Raw genomic sequence first — 19,089 nt, forward strand, 5'->3', positions numbered from 1 at the left:
GCAGGTGCGAGCAAATTGGCACAAAAGCGGAGTTGGGTGGATTGGTAAGGGGTCGCAGGTGCATGGAAAAAGGCCGCATCTGCGATGCCCGCAAATGCGCAAGGCTGTTCGCAAGTGCGCAAGGTACGCAGAAGCGGAAGGGATTTCCGCTGGCGCGCACGCGCAGGTGCGGTTCTTTCATCGCAGGTGCGAAGGCAGAGGGGATAAGTATTTTGTGTAGATGAGCACATTTTCTGCACAAGCGCACCCGCAGGTGCGATCCCAGGTTCCGCAGGTGCGGAAATAGCTGGGCAGTGGTTAAAACCGAAGAGCTTCGTGATTTTTGTTATTTGTGACTTTGCAAACTCGGTTTAGGGCGATTTGCGAGAGCATTTTTGAGGCATTTCTTGAGTAAGTACCTTGTGCTTATTTTTGATCAATAATCTTGCTTTCCCATGTATTTTCCCACCTAGTTAGTGTGTATTGAAGGTGGAAATTGGAAGTTGGAGGCTAGGGATTTGAAAGTTTGATTTGTGGATTTGGAGGACCATTTGGTGTCGGATTTTAGTAAATTTAATATGGTTAGACTCGTGAGTGAATGAGCTTTCGGATTTTGTAACTTTTACCCGATTCCGAGATGTGGGCCCAAGGCGGCTTTTAGGGCGAATTTTGGAATGTTTGTTGAAGTATTGATTTAATTAATTCGATGAGTCTATTACAATTGTATTTATGATATGTAATTGCTTTTGGCTAGATTTGGTCCATTCAGAGCCGGATATTCATGGGAAAGGCATTCTTACCGATTGATTGAGCTTGGTTCGAGGTAAGTGGCTTGCCTAACCTTGTGTGTGGGAACTCCCCGTTAGAATTGTACTATTTGTGATATATGAGCGTCGTGTACGTGAGGTGAAGAGTACGTACACGGGCTAATTGTGTAAAACCCCGATTTTTCTACTAAGTAATAACCTGATTTCTTCCTTATTTGAGTTTCATCAACATGTGTAGTATCCTGCTAGATTAGAATACCATGCCTACTTGCCTTAACTATTTACTTGAACTACGTGCAACATGTTTGGTGAATTTACATGTCCTTCCTTAGCTGATACTTAGGTTGAACTGTAGAATTTCGTGCCGTGATTATTGAATTCTATTGTTTTTCACTGCATATTTACTTTGGGACTACGGAACGGTATTTCGGGAGATCCCCCTGTACTGCATATTTACTTTGGGACTACAGAACGGTATTCCGGAAGATCCCCCTGCACAACATATTTACTTTGGGACTACGGAACGGTATTCCGGGAGATCTCCCTGTACTGCATATTTACTTTGGGACTACGAAACTGTATTTCGGGAGATCCCCTGTTGTGTTTCTGAGTACTGAGCTGTTACTTCTATGATTTCATTCTTGTAAATTTTAGCCTTTATTTTTCCGCGGTATTACACTCTATCTTGTTTTATTATATATTTACCAGTAGGGCCCTGACCTGACCTCGTCACTACTCGACTGAGGATAGGCTTGACACTTACTGGGTACCGATTGTGGTGTACTCATGCTACTCTCTGCACATGTTTTTCGTGTGCAGATCCAGGTGCACCTTATCAGCCGCACTATCAGTGAGCCCGGACAGCTTTGGAGATTTCAAGGTATATCTGCCGCGTCCGCAGACCTCGGAGTCCCCTTCTACTCTTTCTCATGTCCATTATATTATGTATTTTTTTTCCTTATTAGACTGTGATGTTAGGCTTATTTTTTTATTTCATTATTCCGTAAAATGTTAGGCTTATCTAGTTATAGAGACTAGAGTCCGTCATGACGTCACACGGAGGGGAAATTGAGTCGTGACACCTTGTGACACCTCATTTCATAATCATAAAAATACGGGTCTCAACCCACTTCCTTATCTCCACGGCACTTCGTGCCCATATTTCTATCACAACTGCACGGACAACTCACGTGCCAATAATATCAATGTATATAAGATCCACATGATCAATTTATTTCCACTAAAGTGAGTTTACAATTTTTTTAAATCAAGTAAGAAATCAACAAAGAAATGAATTTATTTTAGAAATCATTTTGGTGAAGAAAAGAACATTGCACTTAAATTAGAGCATCAGATAAACTACTGATTTGGATGTAAAACTATTTAATTTAAAACATAATAATTTTTTTTATTTAAATCAACTCAATCATCGAAAATCAGTAAGAAAAACCAGAAATATACTTCTTCAGAGTCTCGTGCTAAAAATCCAAAGCCAACAAAAATACAACTAGGAGCACAAACTACATAATAATAAATTCAACTAGTACATCACGGAAGAAGACAAGAATGTACATATTAAATGAAACAAAATCACCCAAGACAAGAACATAAATAAAGAAATATCAATAGGGCACTCCTGAGGTACCGCCTCGTAGTCCCAAATCATAAATAAATTGACAATATCTCATTTCCTTATATCACCGCGAGAGCCTTCACATTTAATTTTATAGAAATTATTTTTTTCGAAATAGCATCCCGCATTTTAGCCACCCTTATCACACCGCATGACTTCTAGTAGTTCCCCTACTAGCCACACGTTTCAAGCCACCCTTATCTCACCGCATGCATTTCAACACCCTGATCTTATATCACCGCATGCGTATCAATGTCACAATATTTCACAAATTGCACCTCAAGTGCCCAAATATCACAACATAATACAACTTGCACCTCAAGTGCTCACATATCACAACATATCACAAATTTCACATCAATTGCTCAAGTATTACAAAATATCACAAATTGCACATCAAGTGCTGAAATATTACAACATATCGCAAATTGCACATAAAGTAATCAAATATTATAACATATCACAAATTGCACATAAAGTGCTCAAATATTATAACTTTCCACAGAAATCAACAATACATTATTTTTCCACAATAAGGAGCCCATGGCTCGACCATAATGTGCACAAAATCTTAACAAATATATCCGGGAGTGAACAACTCAACAAAATAATATTTCATATAAAAATCAAGGTGGCAATCTGTCACGACCCAAATTCCCAACCTGTCGTGATGGCGCCTATCTCGATACTAGGCAAGCCGATAATCTCGATAAACCATAATTTTTCTTAAGTTTGAAAATTCAATAATTTAATAAAATACAAAATCCCATAAATACTGACACGAACACTCCCCAAAACCTGGTGTCACTAAGTACATGAGCATCTAATATGGATACAAATCTAGAACATAAGGTCTATTATAGTCTAAGACCAAAATACAGTAAATAAGGAGATAGGGAAAGATAGACAAGGTCTGCGAAACAAGACAGCTACCTCTAAACCTCTTGAAAATCAACTACGTGAAATAATTAACACCCGCTATTCCGGGAACACCTGGATCTGCACACGAAGTGCAGGGTGTAGTATGAGTACAACCAACTCAGCAAGTAACAATAATAACTAAGGAACTGAAGATAATGACGAGCTACACAATTACAGTTCACTTTTAGTAATTCCAGATATAAAATCTTTCAGAGATTTCACAACAATGAGAGATAGCCATCAAGTGCAATAACAAATGCAAAGCAAGTACAGCCTCTCAGGCAAAAGTCACTCAACTCATCACTCGGCTCTCAGCCCTCAGCACTCACACTCAATGGGTACCCCGCTCACTGGGGGTGTACAGACTCCGCAGGGGCTTCTACAGCCCAAGCGCCAAAATTTGCTCGGACAACTCACGTGCTGCACGAAAAACTCACGTGCTATAATATCCTGCAAGGACAACTCACATGCCATAATATCATTACCTCATCGACAGGCCCTCGGCCTTACTCAGTCCTTAACCTCTCTAGTCTCTCGGGCTCTCAGAAATCACAAAGATCAGCCCAAACAAAGATAACATAATGCATCAACAAATATGAAGAAAGACTGAGGTATGATACGCAAGTAAAATCATGAATGAGCACAAGATAAAAATTAGCAATTGATTCAATAAGTACGTGCCCTCTGTGGGTCCCAACAGTACTATCACATAGCCTAAGCATGGTTTCTAACATGATTTATAGTCAAATTTCTTCAACACATAGAGAGCATATAGCTAATAACAAATTATTCAACTTTACAGTTTCATGGGACAGACCAAGTCACAATCCCCTCGGTGCACGCCCACACGCCCGTCACCTAGCATGTGTGTCACCTCCAAAATAATCACATGACAAAACATTTCTGGGTTTCATACCCTCAGGACCAGATTTAAAACGGTTACTTACATCAGAGCGTGAAATTCTTTACTCTGCTATGCCTTTGCCTCGCAAATCGGCCTCCGAATGCCTCGAATCTAGTCACAAATAATTCGTTCAAGTGAACAAAATTTATTGGAATTAATTCCATAAGCAAATGCTAATTTTCCATAAAAATCTGAATTTTAGCTCAAAAAGTGCTTGTGGATCCCACGTCTTGGAACTCGACAAAAGTTACAAAATTCGAAAGCCCATTCAACCTCTAGTTTAACCATACCAATTTTATCAAAATCCGACCCCAACTCGACCCTCAAATCTTCAATTTAAACTAAGAGGGTTTTCATACTTTTCCAAGTTAATTCACCAATTAAATGATAAAATAAAATAAGGATTCGGGTAATTTAACCAATATTTGAGTTAGGAACACTTACCCCGTTGTTTTCGTTGAAAAACTCCTGAAAATCGCCTCTTCTCGAGCTCAAATCCGTAAAAAACTGTTCAGAACTTAAACTCTCTGCCCAGACATTTGCTCTACGCGATCGCAGACTTTCCCACGAGATCGCGAAGCAAAACATCATAGACCTACGCGATCGCGGACTCGTCCACGTGATCGCGAAGCACAAAATGCGTGACTTCTATTTCCGCTCTACTTACTCTACGTGAACACGACCTTCTTCACGCGTTCGCGAGTCACAAAATCCCAGAGCTACGCGATTGCGAAGCACAAAATGCCACTGTCTCACATTAACCCTTCATGATCGCAGATATCCCCACGTGATCGCGTAGAAGAAACCCCCCCCCCCCCACTGACCAACTATGCCTACGCGATCGCATACGCATTCACGCGATCGCGTAAAAGGAAAACATCATCAGATATCAGAAAATTCCAACAGTTGTTCAAGTCCAAATATTTTATCCGTTAACCATCCAAAACTCACCTGAGCCCCTCGGGACCTCAACCAAATATACCAACAAGTCCTAAAACATCATACGGACTTAGTCGAACCCTCAAATAACCTTAAACAATGCTAAAACCATGAATTACACCCCAATTCAAGCCTAATGAACTTTGAAAATTTTAATTTCTACAAACGACTCCGGAACTTATCAAATAACGTCCGATTTACCTTAAATTTTGCGCACAAGTCATAAATGATATAACGGAGGTATTCCAATTTTCAGAATTCAACTTTTGGCATACCCGATATCAAAAAGTCAACCCCCGGGTCAAACTTCTCAAAAATTCAACTTTCGGCATTTCAAGCCTAATTCCTCAACGGACCTCCAAATAATATTCCGGACACGCTCCTAAGCCCAAAATCACCATACGGATCTATTGGAATTATGAAAATTCAAATCCAGATTGTTTACACATAGGTCCATATTCGGTCCACTTTTCTAACTAAAATTTTCAATTATTAGACCAAATGTCTCATTTCACTCTGAATTTCTTCCGGACCTGAACCCACTAACCCGGTAAGTCATAAAATAACTATAAAGCATAAATTTAGTAAATGGGGGAACGTGGTTATAATACTCAAAATGACCGGTCGGGTCATTACATTCTCCCCCTTTTAAACAAACGTTCGTCCTCGAACGGGTTTAGAACAATACCTGGAGTCTCAAATAAGTGTGGATATTTGCTCCGCATCTCCTGCTCAATCTCCCAAGTAGCTTCTCTGGCTAGCTGACCTCTCAACTGCACCTTTCAATGATGCTATGCTCTTTGACCTCAGCTTTCTAACCTGTCGGTCTAAAATAGCCACCGATTCCACATCATAAGTCAAATTACCGTCCAGTTGTACTGTACTGAAATCCAGAATATGAGACGGATCCCCGACATACTTTCGGAGCATGGATACATGGAACACTGGATGAACACCTGATAGAATAGGTGGCAAAGCAAGTTCATAAGCCACATCACCAATTTTCTTAAGTATCTCAAAAGGCCCAATATACCGAGGGATCAACTTGCCCTTCTTCCCGAACCTCAACACACCCTTCATGGGGGAAATCTTGAGCAGAACCTTCTCCCCCACCATGTGAACAACATCACGAACCTTCCTGTCGGCATAACTCTTCTGTCTAGACTGTGCCGTGCGAAGCCGTTCCTGAATCACTTTGACCTTTTCTAAAGCATCCTGAACCAAGTCAGTACCCAGTAGCCTAACCTCACCCGGCTCAAACCAACCCACCGGAGATCGGCACCGTCTCCCATACAAAGCTTCATACGGAGCCATCTGAATGCTTGACTGGTAGCTATTATTGTAAGCAAACTCCATGAGTGGCTGAAATTGATCCCAAGAACCGCCAAAATCAATGACACAGGCATGTAGCATATCCTTCAATATCTGAATATTGCGCTTGGACTGTCCGTCCGTCTGAGGGTGAAATGATGTACTCAACTGAACCTGTGTGCCCAATTCTCACTGCACTACCCCCCCAAAACTGTGAGGTAAACTACGTACCCCAATCTGAAATAATGGACACCGGCACACCATGTAGGCGAACAATCTCGCGAATATAAATCCCAGCCAACCGCTCCGAAGAATAATTAGTACCGACTGGAATAAAATGCGCAGATTTGGTAAACCGATCTACTATCACCCAAACAGCATCAAACTTTCTTAAAGTCCGTGGGAGTCCAACTACAAAGTCAATGGTAAAACACTCCCACTTCCACTCTAGAATTTCAAGTCTCTGTCACAATCCGCCCAGTCTCTGATGCTCGTACTTTACCTATTGACAATTTAAACACCGAGATACAAACCCAACTATATCTTTCTTCATCCGCCTCCACCAATAGTGTTGTCTCAAATCCTGATACATCTTCGCGGCGCCTGGATGAATAGAGTACTGCAAACTATGAGCTTCCTGGAGAATCAGCTCATGCAAACCATCTACATTAGGCACACATAGCTTGACCTGCATCCGTAATACACCGTCATCTCCAATAGTGACTTCCTTGGCATCATCGTGTTGAACCGTGTCCTTAAGGACAAGGAAATGTGGATCATCATACTGGCGCTCTCTGTTGCGATCATATAAATAAGACCGAGAAACCACACAGGACAAAACTCGATTTGGCTCGGAAATATCCAATCTAACAAACTGATTAGCCAAGGCCTGAACATCCAAGGCTAAAGGCCTCTCTACTACCGGTAAGTATGCTAAGCTGCCCAAACTCTCCGCCTTATGACTCAAGGCATCGGCCACCACATTGGCCTTTCCGGGATGATAGAGAATGGTGATATCATAATCCTTAAGCAACTCCAACCACCTTCGCTGCCGCAAGTTAAGATCCTTCTGTTTAAACAAATGTTGTAGACTCCGATGATCGGTATATACCTCACACTAGACACCGTACAAGTAATGCCGCCAAATTTTCAAGGCATGAACAATAGTTGCTAACTCAAGATCGTGGACTGGATAATTCTTCTCATGTACCTTTAACTGTCTAGATGCATAGGCAATCACCCTACCGTCTTGCATCAGCACTGCACCGAGACCAATACGTGACGCGTCATAATACACAGTATAAGACTCTAAACCTTTAGGCAACACCAATACTGGAGCTGTAGTCAAAGCTGTCTTGAGCTTCTGAAAGCTCTCTTCACATTCATCCGACCACCTGAACGGAGCACCTTTCTGGGTCAATTTAGTCATAGGTGATGCAATAGACGAGAAACCCTCCACGAAATGACGATAATAACCGGCCAAGACGAGAAAACTCCGAATCTCAGTAACTGAGGATGGTCTGGGCCAATTCTGTGTTGCCTCTATTTTCTTTGGATCCACCTTAATTCCTTCACTGGACACTATATGTCCCAAGAATGCCACCGAACTAAGCCAGAACTCACACTTAGAGAATTTGGCATAATGTTTCTCATCTCTTAGCCTCTGTAATACAATACCTAAGTGTTGTGCATGCTCCTCCTGGCTACGTGAGTACACCAAAATATCATCAATAAATACTATGACAAATAAATCAAGATATGGCTGAAATACACGATTCATCAAATGCATAAATGATGTTGGGGCATTGGTTAGCCCAAAAGACATCACAAGAAATTCATAGTGGTCATAGTGGCCATAAATACCGTCTTCAGAATATCTAAATCCCAAATTTTCAACTGGTGATACCTAGATCTCAAATCAATTTTTGAGAACACCCTCGCTCCCTGAAGTTGGTCAAATAAGTCATCAATACGTGACAAAGGATATTTATTCTTGATCGTCACTTTGTTCAACTGCCTATAGTCAATGCACATCCGCATAGTACCATTTTTCTTTGTCACAAACAGAACCGGTACACCCCAAGGTGACACCTAGGCCTAATAAACCCCTTTTCAAGGAGTTCCTGAAGTTGCTCTTTCAATTCTTTTAACTCAGCTGGTGTCATATGATACAAAGGAATAGAAATAGGCTGAGTGCCCTGCACCAAGTCAATACCGAAATCAATATCCTTGTCGGGTGGCATACCCGGCAGGTCTGCAGGAAATACATCCGAAAAGTCTCGCACGACTGGTACTGAATCAATAATAGGAGCATCTACATCAACATCTCTCACAAAGGCCAAATATGACAGACATCCCTTTTCAACCATACGTTGGGCCTTCAAATAAGAAATTACCCTACTAGGAACAAAATCTAGAGAACCTCTCCATTCAACCTTTGGCAACCCCAGCATCGTCAACATCACGATTTTTGCGTGACAGTCCAGAATAGCATGACATGGAGACAACCAATCCATACCCAGGATTACATCGAAATCAACCATACCAAGTAATAAGAGATCAGCTTTAGTCTCCAATTTCCCAATAGTCACCACACACGACCGATACACACGGTCCACAGTAATAATATCTCCCACTGGTGTAGATACAGAAACAGGTGAAACTAAGGACTCACAAGGCATATCCAGGTAATGAGCAAAATACGATGATACATATGAATAAGTGGAACCAGGGTCAAATAATATAGAAGCCTCCCTGTGGCACACTGAAACAATACATGTGATCACTGTGTCTGAGGCAACAACATCTGGCCTGGCAGGAAAATCATAGAATCGAGCCTGCCCGCCACCTAATCGGCCTCCCCCTCTTGGGCGACCTCTTGCTGTCTGACCCCTACCCCGAGCTGGCTGGGCGGGTCATGTAACTGCTGGAGCTGGTGCCGTTGGTCGAGAACTCTACTGTGGAGCCTCACTCAACAGCCTAGGACAATCTCTCTTGAAATGACCTAATTCTCCGCACTCGAAACAACCCCTCCTCTGACGGAACTACTGCTCCTGATAACTCTAAAGAATTACCTATAGAAGCCTGAGCAGAGGAGGCATGATGAGAACTCTACGCTGGTAGTGCACTAAATGAAGACTGGTCTGAGTGAGCACTGTAAGAACAGTGGCTAGCTGATGCACCACGATGAGCTGGATGACCCGCCTGAGCGTGTCTGTAAGAACGGCCCCTACTGCGGTAAAACTGACCCCCTGAAGGAACATCGCTGAAATCACCGGAACCACGAGGCCTCTTAGCCTCCCTCTCAACCCGCTTCTGGCTACAAACCATCTCAATCTGACGAGCAATGTCGACAACCTCGTCGAAAGTAGCACCAGACACTCTCTCTAGTCATAAGTAATTGCAGCTGAAAAGTGAGGCCATCTATGAATCTCCTGATCCTTTCGCTGTGTGTGGGAATCAACCAGATAGCATGTCGGGCCAATTCTAAAAATCTCATATCATATTATGTCACGGACATATTACCGTGATGAAGCTGCTGCAACTGCCTACGCAGCTCCTCTCTGCGGGACTGAGGCACGAACTTCTCCAGGAATAGACCGGAGAACTACTGCTAGGTAAGGGGTGTTGCATTGACCGGCCTACACCTCTCGTAAGACTCCCACCATCTAAAGGCATCCCTAGAAAACTAAAAAGCAGTGAATGAGACCCCACTGGTCTCTAGAATACCCGCTATCTGAAGCATTCACTGACACTTATCTAGAAAACCCTAGGCATCCTCTAACTCAATACTGCTAAATGGTAGAGGTCGAAGCCTCTCAAATCTCTCAAGTCTCCTCTGCTCATCATCTCCCATAAAAGGAACTATCGGGGCTTGAGCAGTTGCAACCAGCAAGGCTGGTAGTGCCCCCGGTATCTTAAGTCCTTGTACTACCTGGTCTGGAGTACGGGCAACGGGGGTATGAGTACCTCCCCCGGCTTGAGAAGCAGCCTGAGCCGAAACCACCTGAGCAAGACCAGTGCAAGCTGCCAATATCTGGGCCAAAGTCTCCTGAAGGCCTGGAATCTCAATGGGCACAGTTGGTGCCTGAGCTGATCCTGTCGGCTCAGCTATATCCGAAATCTGCTCATGAGCTGGAGCAACTGGTGGTACTACAGGTGCTGGTCCAACTGTGGTATGAGCTACACCTCGACCTCTACCTCGGCCCCAGCCTCTACCATGGCCCCGGCCTCTCGCGGCCTATACTGGTGGCACTAGTGGCTGACCGTCCGATCCGGTAGTACGTGTCCTCACCATCTGTGAGAGAATAAACTAGCAGAAAATTAGTTTCCAGAATCAACAAATTTGCACGACAGAATACAAGAAAGTGAAATTTTCCTTCTGTAGCCTCTCGAAGATAAGTACAGATGTTTCCATACCGATCCGCAAGACTCTACTAAACCTGCTCATGACTCGTGAGACCTATGTAACCTAGGCTCTGATACCAACTTGTCACGACCCAAAATCCCAACCTGTCATGATGGCACCTATCTCGATACTAGGCAAGCCGATAATCTCGATAAACCATAATTTCTCTTAAGTTTGAAAATACAATAACTTAATACAATACAAAATTCCATAAATACTGACACGAACACTCCCCAAAACCTGGTGTCACTGAGTACATGAGTATCTAATATGGATACAAATCTGGAACATAAGGTCTATAATAGTCTAAGACCAAAATACAATAAATAAGGAGATGCGAAAAGAAAGACAAGGTCTGCGAAACACGACAACTACCTATGAATCTCTTGAAAATCAACTGTGCGAAATGATCAACACCCGCTATGTCCGGGAACACCTGGATCTGCACACGAAGTGCAGGATGTAGTATGGGTACAACCAACTCAGCAAGTAACAATAATAACTAAGGAGTTGAAGATAATGACGAGCTACACAATTACAGTTCACTTTCAGTAATTCTAGATATAAAATCATTCAGAGATTTCACAACAATGATAGATAGCAATCAAGTGCAATAACAAATGCAAAGCAAGTACAACCTCTCAGGCAAAAGTCACTCAACTCATCACTCGGCTCTCAGCCCTCAACACTCACACTCAATAGGTACCCACGCTCACTGGGGGTGTACAGACTCCGGAGGAGCTCCTACAGCCCAAGCGCCATAATCTACACGGACAACTCACGTGCTGCATGGACAACTCACGTGCTATAATATCCTACACGGACAACTAACATGCCATAATATCCTTACCTCACCTACAGGCCCTCGGCCTTACTCAGTCCTCAACCTCTCTAGTCTGTGGGGCTCTCAGAAATCACAAAGATCAGCCCAAACAAAGATAACATAATGCATCAACAAATATCAAGAAAGACTGAGGTATGATACGCAAGTAAAATCATGACTGAGCACAAGATAAAAATTAGCAATTGATTCAATAAGTACGTTCCCTCTGTGGGTCCCAACAATACTATCACATAGTCTAAGCATGATTTCTAACATGATTTATAGTCAAATTTCTTCAACACATAGAGAGCATATAGCTAACAACAAATTATTCAACTTTACAGTTTCACGGGACGGACCAAGTCACAATCTCCTCGGTGCACGCCCACAGGCCCGTCACCTAGCATGTGCGTCACCTCCAAAATAATCACATGGCACAAAATTCCTGGGTTTCATACCCTCAGGACCAGATTTAAAATTGTTACTTACTTCAGAGCATGAAATTCTATACTCTCCTATGCCTTTGCCTTGCAAATCGGCCTCTGAATGCCTCGAATCTAGTCACAAATAATTCATTTTAGTCAACAAAATTTATTGGAATTAATTCCATAAGAAAATGCTAATTTTCCATAAAAATCCGAATTTTAGCTCAAAATTCGCCTGTGGGTCCCACATTTCGGAACTCAACAAAAGTTACAAAATCTGAAAGCCCATTCAACCACGAGTCTAACCATACCAATTTTATCAAAATCCGACCCCGACTCGACCCTCAAATCTTCAATTTAAACTAAGAGGGTTTTCAAACGTTTCCAACTTAATTCAACAATTAAATGATAAAAACACCCATGTATTCGGGTAATTTAACCAATATTGAGTTAGGAACACTTACCCCTTAAATTTTGCGCACAAGTCATAAATGATATAACGGAGGTATTCCAATTTTCAGAATTCAACTTTCGGCATACCCGATATCAAAAAGTCAACCCCCCGGTCAAACTTCCCAAAAATTCAACTTTCGGCATTTCAAGCCTAATTCCTCAATAGACCTCCAAATAATATTCCGGACACGCTCCTAAGCCCAAAATCACCATACGGAGCTATTGGAATCATCAAAATTCAAATCCGAGGTCGTTTATACATAGGTCCATATCCGGTCCACTTTTCTAACTTAAATTTTCAAGTATGAGACTAAGGGTCTCATTTCACTCCGAATTCCTTCCGGACCCAAACCCACTAACCCGGTAAGTCATAAAATAACTATAAGGCATAAATTGAGTAGTAAATGGGGGAACGGGGTTATAATACTCCAAACGACCGGCCGGGTCGTTACACAATCACACCAAATCATCATATAAAAACAAATCCAACAAAACAAGGATTTAGGTAAGACAATTAAAGGATTTAATAAGTGCCAATAATTTCCAATTTAATACATAAAGGCGTCTAAGGATTTTAACCAATGTAATTTGCACATATAAAGCAAGTACGTACTCGTCACCTCGTGTACATGGTTGTCAATTACACAAATTGCACATAAGACTCAATGCCTAAGGGGAATTTCCTCCACTCAAGGTTAGGCAAGATACTTACCTTTTTGAAGTTAGGACGATATTCCAAAATCGTCTTTTTGCTTGAATTGACTTTCGGACAACTCAAATCTAACAAAATTAATTCAATTCATTGAATACTAATTATAGGAATTAATTCCATATGAAAATACTAATTTTTCAACAAAATCCGAAATTTAACTCAAACATTGCCTGTGGGTCCCACATCTCGAAATCCAACGAAACTCACAAAATCCGACAACCCATTCAATTACGAGTCCACCTATACCAATTTTATCAAATTCCGATAACAACTTGACCTCCAAATCTAAACTTTTCGTTTTTGAAAAGTTTTGCAAAAATCTTGATTTCTTCCCTTTAAGTCCGAAATAAATGATGAATATAACCATAGATTTATAAAATATAATCACTTTTAGATATATAACACTTACCCAAGTCGAAGTCGTGAAGAAATACTCAAAATCGCCCAAGAACCGTGCTCCAAAATCCAAAAATGAAATGAAGGAAATGACCATTTTTGGTCCTTAAGTTTCTGCCCATCCGTCACTAAAAAGTTTATTTTCCATCACTAAAAGTCCATTTTTTGTCACTAAAAGTCCACACCAGAACTTGTTTGCACCAACAGTTATGTTTTTCACTAAAAAAGCTCTAACCCCATCATACGAACTCGGAATTCGACGATTCTTGTTCCTATGAGTCACAAATAATAATACGAACTTAGTCGTTCCATCGAAACTCAATTCGAAGCTCATTTACTCAATGTGATACCAATTTCTCTCGTTAAACAATTAACTCATGTTTTGCGCTAAAAACCCAATCGCAACTTGATGAAATTAGACCAAACTTTCCAGATCACTCCTATAATTCATTATCAAAATCCCGAAAGTCTCAAAATCAAATTTTGATATTTAGAACTAAAAATGGACCTTTGGATCATTACATGATTATGCTGAAAACATCAAACTCTTCCAAAACTCTTCCCCGACAGCCTGTAGTATATCAACCATAACTTCTTATACTCAACTCCAACTGCCAAACGGTTTAAATTTCTGCAAACTAGATACAAAGGGCAACATCTTTCACGTTTTTCTTATCGCCTTATAGACTGCGAGATATAAGCTCTCAAAGTCAGCCCAGTGCAGTAGAAATTTCTGGCGATGCACACTGTTATAGCCAAAAACTGCAGTACCAGCTTTAGTTAATCGATCATAACTCTTTGTACAAATGTCCGAATGATAAATGGTTTATCATTATGGAAACTAGAATCAAATAGATATAACTTTCATGTTTTGATAATTTCCATATTCCTTATAGATTTCGAGATATAAGCTTCCAAATTAGGCTCCACGCATCAGAAATATCTGGTGAAACTGCTTTAATAGTCTTTATTCAGTCAACCATAACTTTCTATACAAATGTCCAAATGATAAATGGTTTAACTTTCTGGAAATTAGAATAAAAAGAATACAACTGTCATGTTTTGAAAATTTTCAGATTCCTTATAAATTTCAAGATATAAGTTTCCAAAGTCGGCTCTACGATTGTACCAGTTGTTGTCCAAAAACAGCTTTTGCAGCAGAAAAATTCCAGCAGCTCCTTTTGTCCGAAATCCATTCTGTTAACCTTCCGAAATCCACCCGAGGCCCTCGGGACCTTAACCAAATATACCAACATTTCCCAAAATACAATACAAACTTAGTTGAGGCTTCAAACCATACCAAACAACGCCCAAATTACAAATCGTGCATCGAATCGAATTATGAGTTTTCAAATCTTCCAACTTCTATATTTTGCGCCGAAACGTATCAAATCAGTTCCGATTGACCTCAAATTTTGCACACAAGTCATAAATGACATAATAGATCTATGAAATATTTTAGAACTGGATTCTAACTCCGATATCGAAAAGTCAACTCCCCGATCAAACTTCCCAAAAAATCAACTTTCGCCATTTCAAGCAATTTTTCACTACGGACTTCCAAAACCTTTTCCGGACATGCTCCTAAGTCCAAAATCACCATACGGAGCTATTGGAATCATCAAAACTCCATTTCGGGGTCGTTTACACATAATTCACCATCCGATCAATTATTTCAACTTAAGCTTCCAAAACAAGAATTGTTCTTTCAATTAAATCCTGAATCATCCGAAAACCAAACTTGACCACCCTCACAAGTCATAATACACATTTCAAAGCTGCTCGAGACCTTAAAACACTGAACGGAACATAAATTCTTAAAATAACAAGTCGGGTCGTTACATCCTCCCCCTCTTAAAACATATGTTCGTCCTCGAACGTGCCAAGAATTATTCTGAGGACATTAAATTTCTAAGTGTGTTATTACACGCATACTCGTGGTTGATTCTACATCACCACAATTGTCACGACCCAAAATCCATTAAAGGTCGTGATGGCGCCAGACACTACTGTCAGGCAAGCCAACAATAAATACTCAATTTGGTTCTCGTTTTTAATATTTTGAAATCACATTTTTCCTTCAATTAAGTAATTAGAGATGGAATTTACAAGATAACTAATAATGTTTTCAACAAATTTCAATACGGGACAACCCATAATCACCCCAAAATCCGGTGTCACAAGTGCATGGGCATCAACTAGGAAGTAAAATGAAATACAACATCTGTCCGAAATACAAATTTGGACAGGAGAAATATAAATACTCTTAAAGAGACTCTGCTGGCTGCGGATCGTAGTAGAGAGTGCAAATCACCTAAGTCCCCACAATAAATGCGCCTCTGCGCCTCTAGACATATATATACTTGCACAAAAAAATGTGCAGCAAGTGTAGTATGAGTACGTAAATCAACGTGTACCCAGTAAGTATCCCGCCTAACCTCGAAGAAGTAATGACGAGGGGTCGGCTCCGACACTTACTATGGGATATAAATAAATTTCTAGTGATATAGTTTAAACATGAGTTATATAAAACGGCTGTAAGCTCGATATTTTGAAGTAAATAAACAATTCTTTTATAATTAAGAAATCTCCAAAATTTATTTCTCATCATTTAACAATTTATCTCAGGCCAAAGAGGCAATATCATTTATTATAAATTCCAAAGCAATCAATTCAATCATGCGCAAATCATGCGGAGGTCGTGCGGTCCGATCCAACATAATATTAAACGGTGCACTGCCGGAGGGTCAAACGGCGCGAACCATAGATGTATCTATTTAGTCTATCGAGGCATTCGGCCCGTTCCACAAAAGATAAACACATTCAAACAACCAAATCAAAGATTTATTTAGGTTTGATGTTCAAAGAAATATCAATTCTCATTAACGGTCAAGTAACCCGTCCGAAACCCAAGTAGGTGAAGTTTAACCTTTTGAAATTCCTTTATCAAGTTCCTTAAATGGTTAAATTAACAAGTAGGATGCAAGTATCGCAAATATAACGTGATTCGGGTCCTAGACTACCTGGACATAAGCATAATAGTAGCTACGCATGTACTCTCGTCACATCGTACGTACGTAGCACCCACAAAGAGAAGCACATATTGAATTATTTCACCTATGGGGTAAATTCCCTCTTGCAATGTTAGAAATAAGACTTACCTCGCTCCGCAATTCCATAACCGGCTCCAAAGCCGCTCCAACAACTCAAACCGATGCCCGTCGCTCCAAAACTAGTCAAATAAGATGCAACCCAATCAAAATATGCTCTAATACTCATAATTAATCAATTTACAACAATTTCCATCTCCGCTCGAAAAGTCGATTAAATCACCTTCGGGCCTACGTGCCCGGATTCCGAAATTTTTTGAAGATAACCATTACCCATAGCCTCATGAACTCAAATATATAATTTATTCTCAATTTCATGTCCAAATTCGTGATCAAAATCCAAGAATACCAATTTCTAGGTTTTTCTTCAAATTCCAAATTTCTATAAATTTTCATGTCTAAATCCGTATATAATCTAAGTATTTAACTTGTAATAGGTGGGAATCACTTACCTTGACATAGATGACGAAAATCTCCCCTTGAAGCTCTCCATAATCGTCCAAACCAAATGAAAATGGGAGAAAAATGGGCCAAGTCCCGTTTTTAAAGAGCACACTGCCCAGCCCCGTCCTTCGCACATGCGGTCAGGTAGCCGCACCTGCGGCTTCGCAGGTGCGAGAAACCTTCCGCTTATGTGCCTGCTTCCGCTTCTGCGAGGTACTTTCCGCTTCTGCGCTTGCGCGGATGCGATCAAAAGCTCTGCACTTACGGTCCTTCACCTGGCCAGCCTGCTCCGCTTCTGTGACTCTAATGTCGCTTCTGCGCCCTCCGTACCTGCGGTCAAAACCTCGCAGGTGCGGGTACACCAGATATCAGCTACCTCAACTCTTCTTCAAATTCCAAATTCGATCCGTTAGCCACCCGAAATCCACCCCGGGCCCTCGGAACCTTAACCAATTATACCAACACGTCCCAAAACACATTACGAACTTAGTCGAGCCTTCAAATCACGTCAGACAACGTCGAATTCATGAATCGCACCCCATTCCAAGCTTAATGAACTTTGAAACTTCAACTTCTACAATCGATGCCGAAACCTATCAAATCACGCCCGATTGACCTCAAATTTTGCACACAAGTCACATTCAACATTACAGACCTACTCTGACTTCCAAAATCGGGATCCGACCCCGATATCAAAATGTTCACTCCCGGTCAAACTTCTCAAAAGCCTTCAAATTTCTAACTTTCGCCAAATGACCCAAAAATGACCTACGGACCTCCAAATCCACATCCGGATGCGCTCCCAACACCAGAATCACCATATGGAGCTATTCCCAGAATCGGAATCCCAAACGGAAGTCAATATCATTGAAATGCACTTCAACTCAAATTTGTGAAATTCTTCCAAATGCAAACTTTCCACAATAGGCGCTGAAACGCTCCCGGGTCATCCAAAACTCGATCCGGACATACGCCTAAGTCCAAAATCATCATACGACCCTGTTGGAACCTTCAAATCCCGATTTCGAGGTTGTCTACTCAAAAATCACACTTTAGTCAATTTCTCCAACTTAAAGCTTCCGAAATTAGAATTTTCTTTCCAAATCAACTCAGAACTTTCCGAAATTAAATTCCGACCACGCGTACAAGTCCTAATACCTGAAGTGAAGCTGCTCAAGGTCTCAAACCGTTGAATGACATGCTAGAGCTCAAAATGACCGGTCGGGTCGTTACAACAATTTAGCATAGGTCCGACAACACCATCTCAGTTGAGATTATTTCCTTTATCCTCATTTATAAACTTTAAAGCCAACTTCTTACACTCTAATTAATTTCAAAAGGACTTATTATCACATCAACACACAATATTAGTTTCAACAAGCTATAGCAACTCGTGCCTACGCACACATCAACGTATGCCCATAACCACATCTTTGGTCATAATAGTTGTTCATAATTAATTCCAACATCCTCAATTAATCTCATAATAACTAAAAATCTCATTTCAAATTTTTGCAACACTGACAGCAACACGCGAGGTATGAAGACCTCATAATTATTTATCTGAATCAACGAGTCACATTTAACACCACCTGGGCACTCACCTTATAGGCTAAAACGCAATGTTTACAGCACGAATATGGATAAATATGCACAAAACATATAAAAGAATTATCAAATAGGCCTAACAGGCATGACTCCCCATTAATACTGTAGTTCAAATTTAATTTCACAAAGGGAGAATTTAAACTCATAATTTTTTTGCCACAAGTACCTCGCCCTTATATAACTTCCATAGTGGCTTGTAGCCCAGTTTAAATATTTCACATCATATAAAAATGCGAGGATTTCTTCCTCAACTTCG

Source organism: Nicotiana tabacum, chromosome 4 (genome assembly GCF_000715075.1).
Source record: "Nicotiana tabacum cultivar K326 chromosome 4, ASM71507v2, whole genome shotgun sequence".
Lineage (NCBI taxonomy): Eukaryota > Viridiplantae > Streptophyta > Magnoliopsida > Solanales > Solanaceae > Nicotiana > Nicotiana tabacum.